This window comes from Drosophila navojoa, unplaced genomic scaffold (genome assembly GCF_054131105.1).
Source record: "Drosophila navojoa isolate 15081-1374.11 unplaced genomic scaffold, UAZ_NAV_1.0 NAV_Backbone_198, whole genome shotgun sequence".
Taxonomy (NCBI): domain Eukaryota; kingdom Metazoa; phylum Arthropoda; class Insecta; order Diptera; family Drosophilidae; genus Drosophila; species Drosophila navojoa.
Window position 1 is genome coordinate 43,067 of NW_028301781.1, and position 10,988 is coordinate 54,054.

The following is a 10,988-nucleotide window of genomic DNA, read 5'->3' on the forward strand; positions in this document are numbered from 1 at the left end:
ATATGGTGGTGAATTGCCCTTTTGTATGTGCCATTTTGTCTTAACGACAATTACGCTCACTCTACCATCTCCTCCGGCTATGGCTTCCGTTACCACGCCTAGCATCCACTGATGTGGAGGAGCGTTGTCGTCTCCCACGACCATGACTGCTCCGACCTGTAGGTTCTGCCTCTCCTTCGTCCATTTTGACCGCTGCTGGAGGCTGAACAGGTAGTCCCTTGACCAGTCTATCCAAAACCGACGCTTGATGTTGGTTATCAGCTGCCATCTTTTTAATAGTGTCAGCTTGGCGTCGACTGGTTCTGTGGTCACGAGTGGCAGCAGCGCGAGCGTTCCCCCTATTAGGAAGTGGCCTGGCGTGAGCACTTCGCCGTCGTTGGGGTTGCTGCTGGGAGCGATCATTGGCCGCGAGTTGAGTACGGCCTCGACCTCGATCAGCACGGTGGCCACCTCGTCTTGCCGTAATCGAGCGCTGCCCATCGCTTTCAGCAGCAAACCCTAAGCGGATTTCACCGCCGCTTCCCAAGGGCCGCCAAAATGCGGCGCTCGAGGAGGGATGAAAACAAGCTCCATGCCCCGCTCCGCAGCAAAAGTTTCCATAGCCAAAGTTTCTTGTGTTGCCATGAAAAGTTTGCCTTGAGGTCCAGCGTGCGTGCAGCACCCACGAAATTGGTGGCATTGTCGCAATACAGCTTCCGGACAAGCCCACGTCGACCAACGAACCTGGATAAACACATCAGAAATTAATTTGAGGTTAAATCGGTGACTAATTCAAGATGCACTGCCTTCGAAGTGAAACAAACAAATATGGCAATATACATTTTGACTGGCGATTTGCCACGAATTCCCAGCGAAACTAGTATTGGACCACAAAAGTCCACTCCACTGATCTCAAATGGCCTATTACCATGTAAGCGATCAGCGGGAAGATTGGCCATTATTTGGGATAAGAGTTTCGGTTTGTAGCGAAAACAATGTACACATTTTCGGACTACTGCACTGCAAGCTTCTCGAGCATTGACCAGCCAAACCTGCTGCCGAAGCAGGCCCATTAGTACTAGTGGATTGGCGTGGCAATGAGAGCGATGCAAATGCTCCAAATAAAGCGTCACGAAACGACACCTTTTTGAAAGCATTAAGGGGAATTTGGCATTATGTGCTAATGGTGCCTTCAATAAACGACCTCCTACTCGTAGCAACCACAAAACATGCTGATGTGGGTGCAAAAAGGGTGTCAGTTTTTGCAATGACGGTTGCAACCCGATTGACTTCTTTACTTTCTTAATTTCTTCGCTGAATTCAATGTGTTGAATTACAGATATGACTTCAAAGAATGCGAAGCTTAACTCAGAAGCTGTAGGAACAAGTGAAGAATGACTCTCTTGTTTTCCATTGATAAAGCGGAACATATATGCAACGATGCGGAGTAGCTCAGAGAATGACGAACTTGATTGGATTTGTTACCTCATCGACCGCGATCATAGTAATTGCAGTTCTACGCTTCTCTAGTAGCTCTAATTCTTTTGATAGGGTAATTTGTGGGTTGGCTGGCCACAACGGTCAGAAAGCTTTAAAAATCCTGGTCCGCAAAACCGCAATAATGTCTTAAGCTCCTCAACTGAACATCCCCGATATAAAATATCTGCTGGGTTATTATACTCATTCACGAAGTTGGTTTTGGTTTTGTGCAATGTCTTTCTTGCTGTCCGTCCGTCTGTCCGTCTGTCCGTCCGTCCGTCTGTCCGTCTGTCCGTGTGAACGCAGTTCATTTCGCCGCTATTGAAGCTAGAGACTTGAAATTTGGAACACATACTCGTGTATAACTCCGATTTATAAAGTGTTAAAATTTTCCCGATCCGCCCACTGGGGGCGTGGCAAATTGGAAAATGCATTTTCCGATATACCAGAAATCATGTTAGTTGAAGAGCTATAAAGTTGAAGTTTGGTATGTAGATCCGCGTCGACCCCCCAAGTCCAAAAAGCTATGGTGGATATTATATCTACGCCCATTGGGGGCGTGGCAAATCAGATAAAACTGTATCTCCTAAAGTTCTAAAGCTAGAACGTTGAAATTTCGCACGTGAGCTAATGCTATAATTCTATAATGACTGATGATAAAATTTTATGTCTACGCCTACTAGGGGCGTGGCAAATCGGACCTGAAGATATAGAAATTTTTCAAATTTGGCTATATTTTAGGCACTATTGATGTTAGAGACTTGTAATTTGGTATATATACGCGAGTTGACCTCCCAAGTCCAACAAGCTATGGTTTTTTTTTTTCATACATATTTCGTTTTTTATAAAATAGATATTTTATTCTTTTTTCTAATTGAACAATTTTATAAGTTTAAATTTGTGTCTTCTTAAAAAGCCCTCATATATGTATGTACGCATATATGCATGTATATGTATGTACATAAGTCTGCACGCATATGTAGCATCAAGCATTCCAGCCTTTCTTATGCACGCGCTCATTTGTATGTGTGTATGTATGTAATGCAAATTTATCATCCGCTACTCTGGCTCTTCTTTTCTCTAATGCGTCATAACAAGAATCTCATTTTTGGATTTCATTTTAATTACAATTATTGACAGTAGGTGGTGGCGCTGTCGGCAAAGGCACCGGTTCAATTTTTTGTTGTTATTTTGACAAACATGGCTTGGGTGCGAGTTCAAATCCCGCGGAAAACTCTTTTTTGTAAATTGCAAATTTTGTTATTTTAGCTTCTTTTATATTTTTTAAATATTTAAATTTTATAAAAATGTTTCCTTCCGTGTTATCAATGCTTATTAAGCCTATTTGTATATACATGTACTTACATAGGTAGTCAAGCATATAAATGGGTAATTAGCATCTGTCACCTTATATGCCTTGACAGTACCTAATGCTTCTTTCTCCAAGCATGACAACAAGTGATTAAACTTTTCTATGCTTGATAGCCCTGGTTCGTTCTCGATTAAACTCTCAAAAAGTCCAATGAAATTCTTATATTCCGAATATTCTCCGCTAAACTTTGGCAACTTTATATTCGGTAGATTCCTAGAGTGTGACTATGAGCTAACCATTGTAGAGTTAGCGGGACTCTGAATTTTAGGTTGGCTATCACTACCTCGCTTCATTAGAAGTGCCTTGGTTGACACACACAAATCCTCTAACGTTGACCGAGGCACTAAATCTGCGTTAATGTCGACCAACTCTTGTTGTGTCTTCAAAGCCTTTTCTATGTAGCGGTTCAGAATCTCCAATCGACATTCAATTTCAAATGGCTCTACTGGTTTTGTGCAATCTTTTAGCGACTTGTTTATGCGCGTTATATCGTTTGTAACATTTTTGTAAACAACCAACAGAGCTTCGACACGCTTCAATGATGACTCGTCCATGGACCTATTCTTTCCTCGCTTATTAGTCATAATGCTATAAGTGAAGCTCAGTTGAAACCAATTTCAATCGAAACAAATAAAACTTCACTTAATGTATGACAACAAGCGAGGAGCAACTCAAGAATATTAACAAATGCGCGCGATCGTAATAAATCTCAATATATTACAAATGACTTCTCACACAGTTGTTGCTCTGGGGTGTACAAATTAGAATTAATTGTATTTGGCTTTTCTTCCAACTCCTAGAATATGCGAACTATTGAATCTATAGCTATGTCGTCGTTTACGACGCTAATGAAAGTCGACGAACTAGTAGCTGCATTCAATGTTCAGCAGCGACCAGATACAATCCAACCAAAGGCAGTCAATTGCAATGTTGGGCTGTCATCAGGTCGTTTTATATTCTCTAATATATCAAAAAAGATATCAGCACCGAGCAACAAATCAATACGTTGCTTGTGGCTTGTGGCTTGTGGAATCGAGGATCAGCTAATTGTACGTTCTCAGGTACCTTGATCTCTTCAGTGTGCTTCTCTGGTTGATACGACGAAATGGAACGTAACACACCAATGTCTGTACGGATTTCTAAGTCGTCCGTTCGGAACGCTATCGAAGTTTGAACGCTGTGACGAACAGATGACTGACAATTAGCAATGCCCAATTGAATCCCAGATCTTTGCCTTTCTAATTTTAACTGTTTTGCAAGTTCTTCAGTTATAAAATTAACTTGCGAGCCCGAATCTAATAAAGCTCTAGCTAAGTGATAAGATCCAGATTGATCTTTTATCTTCACAACTGCAGTTGCCAAAAGTACTTGATCAGAGGCTATCCGTGCGTGATTTACAGATGACATCTCTGACGAAGTGACACGAGGGACAGTATGGTATGGTGCGGATTAGAGCACACACGACAGTGGGCTGATTCGCAAACAATTTATGCAGAGCGGATAGCTTTTTGCGAACGCAAAACGTTTCTGGCAGGGTATGGCTGCGAATGAGGTACACGAGTGAATGAAGTGATCATTCTTTTTACAAAACACGCATTTAGGACTCTGTGGCTGACTGGGCAGAGCGACAGCTAGTGAAGTTTTTCCAATTCTTTTCTTACTATCCTGAGCTACCTTACGACTTGGACCAGATGATTCTTCAGCACTTAAATGCTGATACCGTCTGTTTAAGGCAGCTTCACAATCTTGCCACAATGGAAGCTTATTGTAGTCAAGATTCTCTTCCCACCTAGAGCGCGTGCCAGCGTCCGCTTTCATCATTACTAAATGGATGAGCATGGTAATCGAAATCTGCTTATCAGATCCTATAATAATAGAGATAATCGATAATAGAGACTTGTAAATGGCATGGGCTGATTCGCAAACAATTTATGCAGAGCGGATAGCTTTTTGCGAACGCAAAACGTTTCTGGCAGGGTATGGCTGCGAATGAGGTACACGAGTGAATGAAGTGATCATTCTTTTTACAAAACACGCATTTAGGACTCTGTGGCTGACTGGGCAGAGCGACAGCTAGTGAAGTTTTTCCAATTCTTTTCTTACTATCCTGAGCTACCTTACGACTTGGACCAGATGATTCTTCAGCACTTAAATGCTGATACCGTCTGTTTAAGGCAGCTTCACAATCTTGCCACAATGGAAGCTTATTGTAGTCAAGATTCTCTTCCCACCTAGAGCGCGTGCCAGCGTCCGCTTTCATAATTACTAAATGGATGAGCATGGCAATCGAAATCTGCTTATCAGATCCTATAATAATAGAGATAATCGATAATAGAGACTTGTAAATGGCACGGACTGAGTCTATCAGTATGCGCAAGATCAAATGCGGGAGATCAAATAGTTTCGAAATGCTGTTATTGTCATACACATTTTTTAAAGCAGCTAACGCTTTTGGGTAATTAGCATCTGTCACCTTAGATGCCTTGACAGTACCTAATGCTTCTTTCTCCAAGCATGACAACAAGTGATTAAACTTTTCTATGCTTGATAGCCCTGGTTCGTTCTCGATTAAACTCTCAAAAAGTCCAATGAAATTCTTATATTCCGAATATTCTCCGCTAAACTTTGGCAACTTTATATTCGGTAGATTCCTAGAGTGTGACTATGAGCTAACCATTGTAGAGTTAGCGGGACTCTGAATTTTAGGTTGGCTATCACTACCTCGCTTCATTAGAAGTGCCTTGGTTGACACACACAAATCCTCTAACGTTGACCGAGGCACTAAATCTGCGTTAATGTCGACCAACTCTTGTTGTGTCTTCAAAGCCTTTTCTATGTAGCGGTTCAGAATCTCCAATCGACATTCAATTTCAAATGGCTCTACTGGTTTTGTGCAATCTTTTAGCGACTTGTTTATGCGCGTTATATCGTTTGTAACATTTTTGTAAACAACCAACAGAGCTTCGACACGGATTATGCGAGGCAATAGAGATTGAATTACAATATGCACCTTATTTTTTTTTTATTTTTTATTTCAAGCGATTGTATGGTCAGCGACACTCCCGTGCTGGCGCGTACAACAACAACTACTTTACCGTGGTTTCATTTCCATTCTTAATCTATACAATTTTAATAATTAAATCTCTTCATTATTTTCTAATTATATTAATAAAGAGGGCATATATCCAAATGCCTCAACATCGGCCGCGTTGAAAGGCCGCAGGGCTTTAATAATATGGGGTATTAGTTAAGTGGCAGTGGGGCAACACGGTGAATTGCCCTTTTGTATGTGCCATTTTTTGTCTTAACGACAATTATGCTCACTCTACCATCTCCTCCGGCTATGGCTTCCGTTACCACGCCTAGCATCCACTGTTGTGGAGGAGCGTTGTTGAGCGTTGTCCCACGACCACGACTGCTCCGACCTGTAGGTTTTGCCTCTCCTTCGTCTATTTTGACCTCTGCTGGAGGCTGAGCAGGAAGTCCCTTGACCAGTCTATCCAAAACCGACGCTTGATGTTGGATATCAGCTGCCATCTTTATACTCATTCACGAAGTGAATTAGTATTTTGGTTTTGTGCAATGTCCGTCTTGCTGTCCGTTCGTCTGTCCGTCCGTCCGTCTGTCCGTCTGTCCGTATGAACGCAGTTCATTTCGCCGCTATTAAAGCTAGAGACTTAAAATTTGGAACACACTCGTGTATAACTCCGATTTATAAAGTGTTAAAATTTTCCCGATCCGCTCACTAGGGGCGTGGCAAATCGGAAAATGCATTTTCCGATATGCCAGAAATCATGTTAGTTGAAGAGCTAGAAAGTTGAAGTTTGGTATGTAGGTATGTTGGTATGTGGTAACCTCCTCTATCGATGCCCCAAAAATAATTGCCACGCCTTTTTGAGGGCGTGGCATATCGAAAAATACCCTGTAATTTTCACATTTTTTGAGCGTATGCATTCAAATTTCGCATTTACGTTACCGTTAGCTCTTTCTAAGAACTGGCCAAAAATGAGGTGTCTACGGCCACTAGGGGCGTAGTATCAAATTGCGACATTTATATGCTTGAGCTATCTATGTATGTACATGTATATACAAATAGGCTTAATAGGCATTGATAACACCGAAGGAAACATTTTTATAAAATTTAAAAATAAAATTTAAAAATTTAAAAAATATAAAAGAAGCTAAAATAACAAAATTTGAAATTTACAAAAAAGAGTTTTCCGCGGGATTTGAACTCGCACCCAAGCCATGTTTGTCAAAAGAACAAAAACAAATTGAGCCGGCGCCTTTGCTGACAGCGCCACCACCTACTGTCAACAAATGTAATTAAAATTAAATCCAAAAATAAGATTCTTGTTATGAGAGTAGCGGATGGTAAATTCAAGAACAAAGCAAAAACAAATCAGTCTCATTTCAACGCTAGAGTATGCATTTATGTGCACATACATACACACATACAAATGAGCGCGTGCATAAGAAACGCTGGAATGCTTGATGCTACATATGCGTGCAGACTTATGTACATATGTACATACATATACATGCATATATGCGTACATACATATATGAGGCTTTTTTAAGGAGAAACAAATTTAAACTTATAAAATTGTTCAATTAGCAAAAAGAATAAAATAAATATCTGTTTTATAAAAAACGAAATATGTATGAAAATAAAAACATAACATTGAAGGGGTTTTGAACCTCCGCCGCTGTAACATAACATGCGACGCCCTTAGCACCCACGCTATCGTTTTGCTTGACAATCTGGTAGCTGAAATACAATAAGGTAATAACAGAGCGTAATCTGACAAAACTACAATAATGTAATAATAATTTTGTAATGTAACACTTAAGAATCTGCAATAGGTGTGACCAAAAGCTATCAACGAAAATTACCATACATTTGTACTCAAAAAGTGCACGATCAATATAATAGTTATCGATTACTCGATAAAAATTACCAAAAGCTACAATATAATCAAAAAGCATAATTGTTTTGTACTAATTTTTTTTAAAACCAAATTAAATTAAATTTACAAAGGGACTGTGAATGAGTATTCCGCAGTCGGTTTTGCCCGACTGCAACGTTCTTACTTGTTTTATAATAGTGTCAGCTTGGAACTGGTTCTGCGGACACGAGTGGCAGCGGTGCGAGCACAGAATAGAATATAGGATAGAATTGAGAAATCACTACACAACATTGACAACGAAAATGTATACCAATGCTTATGCCTGGGAATTGTGAGTGATTTCCCTAAGATAAGCTAATAGCAAACTTTTTATTTTAGGAAGAGAGCTCTAAAGAAAAAACCTGATAATATTTATTAAAATTAACACTAAGAACATGAAACGCACTGTGCAAAGAATAATCCCTAGTGCACACCGGTAAATGAAGCGGACGATAGTGTCTAGTTGTTCGGGACGGAACCGAAAAGTTTAGACGACCCAACAAAGAGGACGAATCAATATCACCACTAATCAATTTATGCAGAAAAACAATTCCTAAAATTGTTCTGCGATTGGTTAGCGATGGAATATCAATAAGCTGGAGCCTACTATGATTACCGAATTGTAAGGTCATTGTCATAAACTTTGAGCAATTTAAGTCCAGCTGGTTTGCCACACCCCAAAGTTGAAATGCATTTAGGTCATCTTAAAGGTGATGATGTCCATTTGCACTGGAGTATGGAAGGCAAAGTTTTACATCGTCAGCATACATAAATATAGTAGAATACGAGATACAAGTAATGGACCCAAATGGCTACCCTGAGGTACACCAGACGAAACAAAGATAATTTTAGACATAGGTGGTCTGAGCAGGACTCTTTGCTTTACTGAAGTCAGTATAAATAACATCCGTTTGCATTTTTTTAGAAAAACTGTCATTGACAAGCGAAGTAAATTCAAGTAAATTAGTGGACGTTGATCGATTTTGAACAAAACCATGTTGAGATGGTTGAATTATCGATTTGCAAAAATGCTGCAAGGCCGATGTTATAATTTTCTCAAATGCCTCTACAGATCATCCACCTTTTTTATATAAGGTAATGATGAAAGATTCTTTCCAAATTGAAGGAAACACAGCAGTATCCAAGGACAAGTTAAACAATTTTAGTAATTGTGACTGAAGAGAAACACAGCACTCTTTAATCACACAACTAGGAATATTATCGGCACCGGGAGAGAAAGATGATTTCAACGTCCTAATGGCCGCAGCCAGAAAGGCTGCAGTAACTTTAGGAGTATTTATAGACCCATATTCAAAAAGAGGATATGGATATGAGTTGTAGAGATTAGCCAAAGAATAAGTTGATTGAAAACATTCAGCAAATAGATCAGAGGAATCCTGGTCATTGCAAGTTTTTTCACCACCAAGGACAAATGAGGACGGCAAACCAGAAGATTTACACTTCAAATTTACAAATGAATAAAATTGCTTGGGATCTCGAGCAAACTGACGTTTGAAACGTATAAGATAGTTCTCATAACAGCTAGAATTTAAAAGATTGAAGTTTGACTTGGCAATGGAATAATATTTGGACCAGTCAACACTTGAACCAGACTTTTTATAATTTTTAAAACATTTAGTTTTAATGTTTCTCAAATTCAAAAGACTCTTGGCAAACCAAGGTGGCTTATTTGAAACTGACGAAATACTGCAGAGAGGGACACAAACATGTGATTTTAAAGTTTCGAATGCTGAATGGGCTTCGTCGTTTAGAGATATTTTTGTTTTTTTCGACATGTGTTTTGAAATCATACCATTATGTCCTTGTAGCAGTTTTCTCAGTGGCTTGGTTGCACTTGCGTAGTGTAAGATCAGAAGCCTTTTCCTGTCCAAGAGAGGCAAGTAATTAGGGTGAACCCAAATATAAAAATATAGGTATAAAATTCAAGCAAAACATTAAAGATGAGTGAATTTGGCCCAACATCCCGGCCCCATTGAATGACGCAGTCTTTCAAGAGACAGGGAGAATCGCTATTTTGTGAATTGGTCTGGATTATGCCCTTAGTAGTGCGGACATCTACAACTCGTACTCGTTGATTTCGTCCAGGAATTGTAGCTGTAATGCGACCCATTATCCTTTTCTGAGAGGGTATGTTGTCTTCATGTACGAGAACCATGTCCCCGATAGAGATATTGGGTGATGGCTTGGTCCACTTGTAGCGTACGTTCAGCTCATTGAAGTAATCTGCTAACCAGCGTCGTCAAAAATATTGTTTGATACCAGTCATCAATCGCCAGCGATCCAAAGATTTCAGCTGTTCTTCTATTTTGTGTTCAGGCAATGCTCGCAAGAAGTCTCCAATTAGGAAGCGACCAGGTGTCAGAGCACCCAAGTCGCTTGGATCTGATGATAGTGGGGTGAGCAGACGTGACTTGAGGATGGCTTCTACTTCCGCTGTGATTGTGGCCAATTCCTCAAACGTGCAGCGGGCATTCATAAGGCTGCGCGTCATGAGTCCCTTGGCGCTTTTGACTGCCGCCTCCCAGAGGCTGGTGGGATGAAACGAAAGTTTATGAACTCATTAGTGCAAAAACTAATAATTGATTGTTGATTTTCTTGCTTGAAGAAGTAAGTTCGTAGTTCCTTTAATTGATTGCTTGCTCCAGTGAAATTAGTGGCGTTGTCGCAAAATATATCTACAGGCAATCCTCGTAGTGCAATCATGCGCATCAACGCGGCCAAGAAAGCATCCGTTGAGAGGTCAGATACCACCTCGATATGCACAGCCTTGGTGGCGAAGCAAACAAATATGGCAATGTAGGCCTTGCGAGGCGCCTTGCCTTGAATGCGTAGGTAGACGTTGACTGGTCCACAAAAGTCAACTCCACAGTGAGCGAAAGGTCTCGATGGAGTCAAGCACTCTACAGGCAGATTTCCAATCAGTTGCTGTTGCAACTTTGGCTTGTAGCGCACACAATGCACGCATTTTCTAACGATAGAGCGAGCCAGGTCTCGAGCATTTACGATCCAGAATTGAAGACGAATTAGTGCAACAAGTGCCTTTGAGCGCGCATGGTAGTGTTGCACATGAAGTAACTGCACGTAATGACGAACGAAGTCATCTTTACTGGGAAGTAGGATTGGATATTTCTGAACCCCTGGTGCATTTGCCAATTCGAGACGGCTGACGAAATTTAATGTGCCTTGAT

At 40.5% G+C, this 10,988-nt stretch overlaps 1 pseudogene; it reads right to left on the bottom strand.

Annotated features, from left to right (window-relative positions):
- On the bottom strand, positions 1 to 1,559 carry LOC149090444 (uncharacterized; annotated as a pseudogene).
- Between the last annotated feature and the right edge of the window lie 9,429 nt (positions 1,560 to 10,988).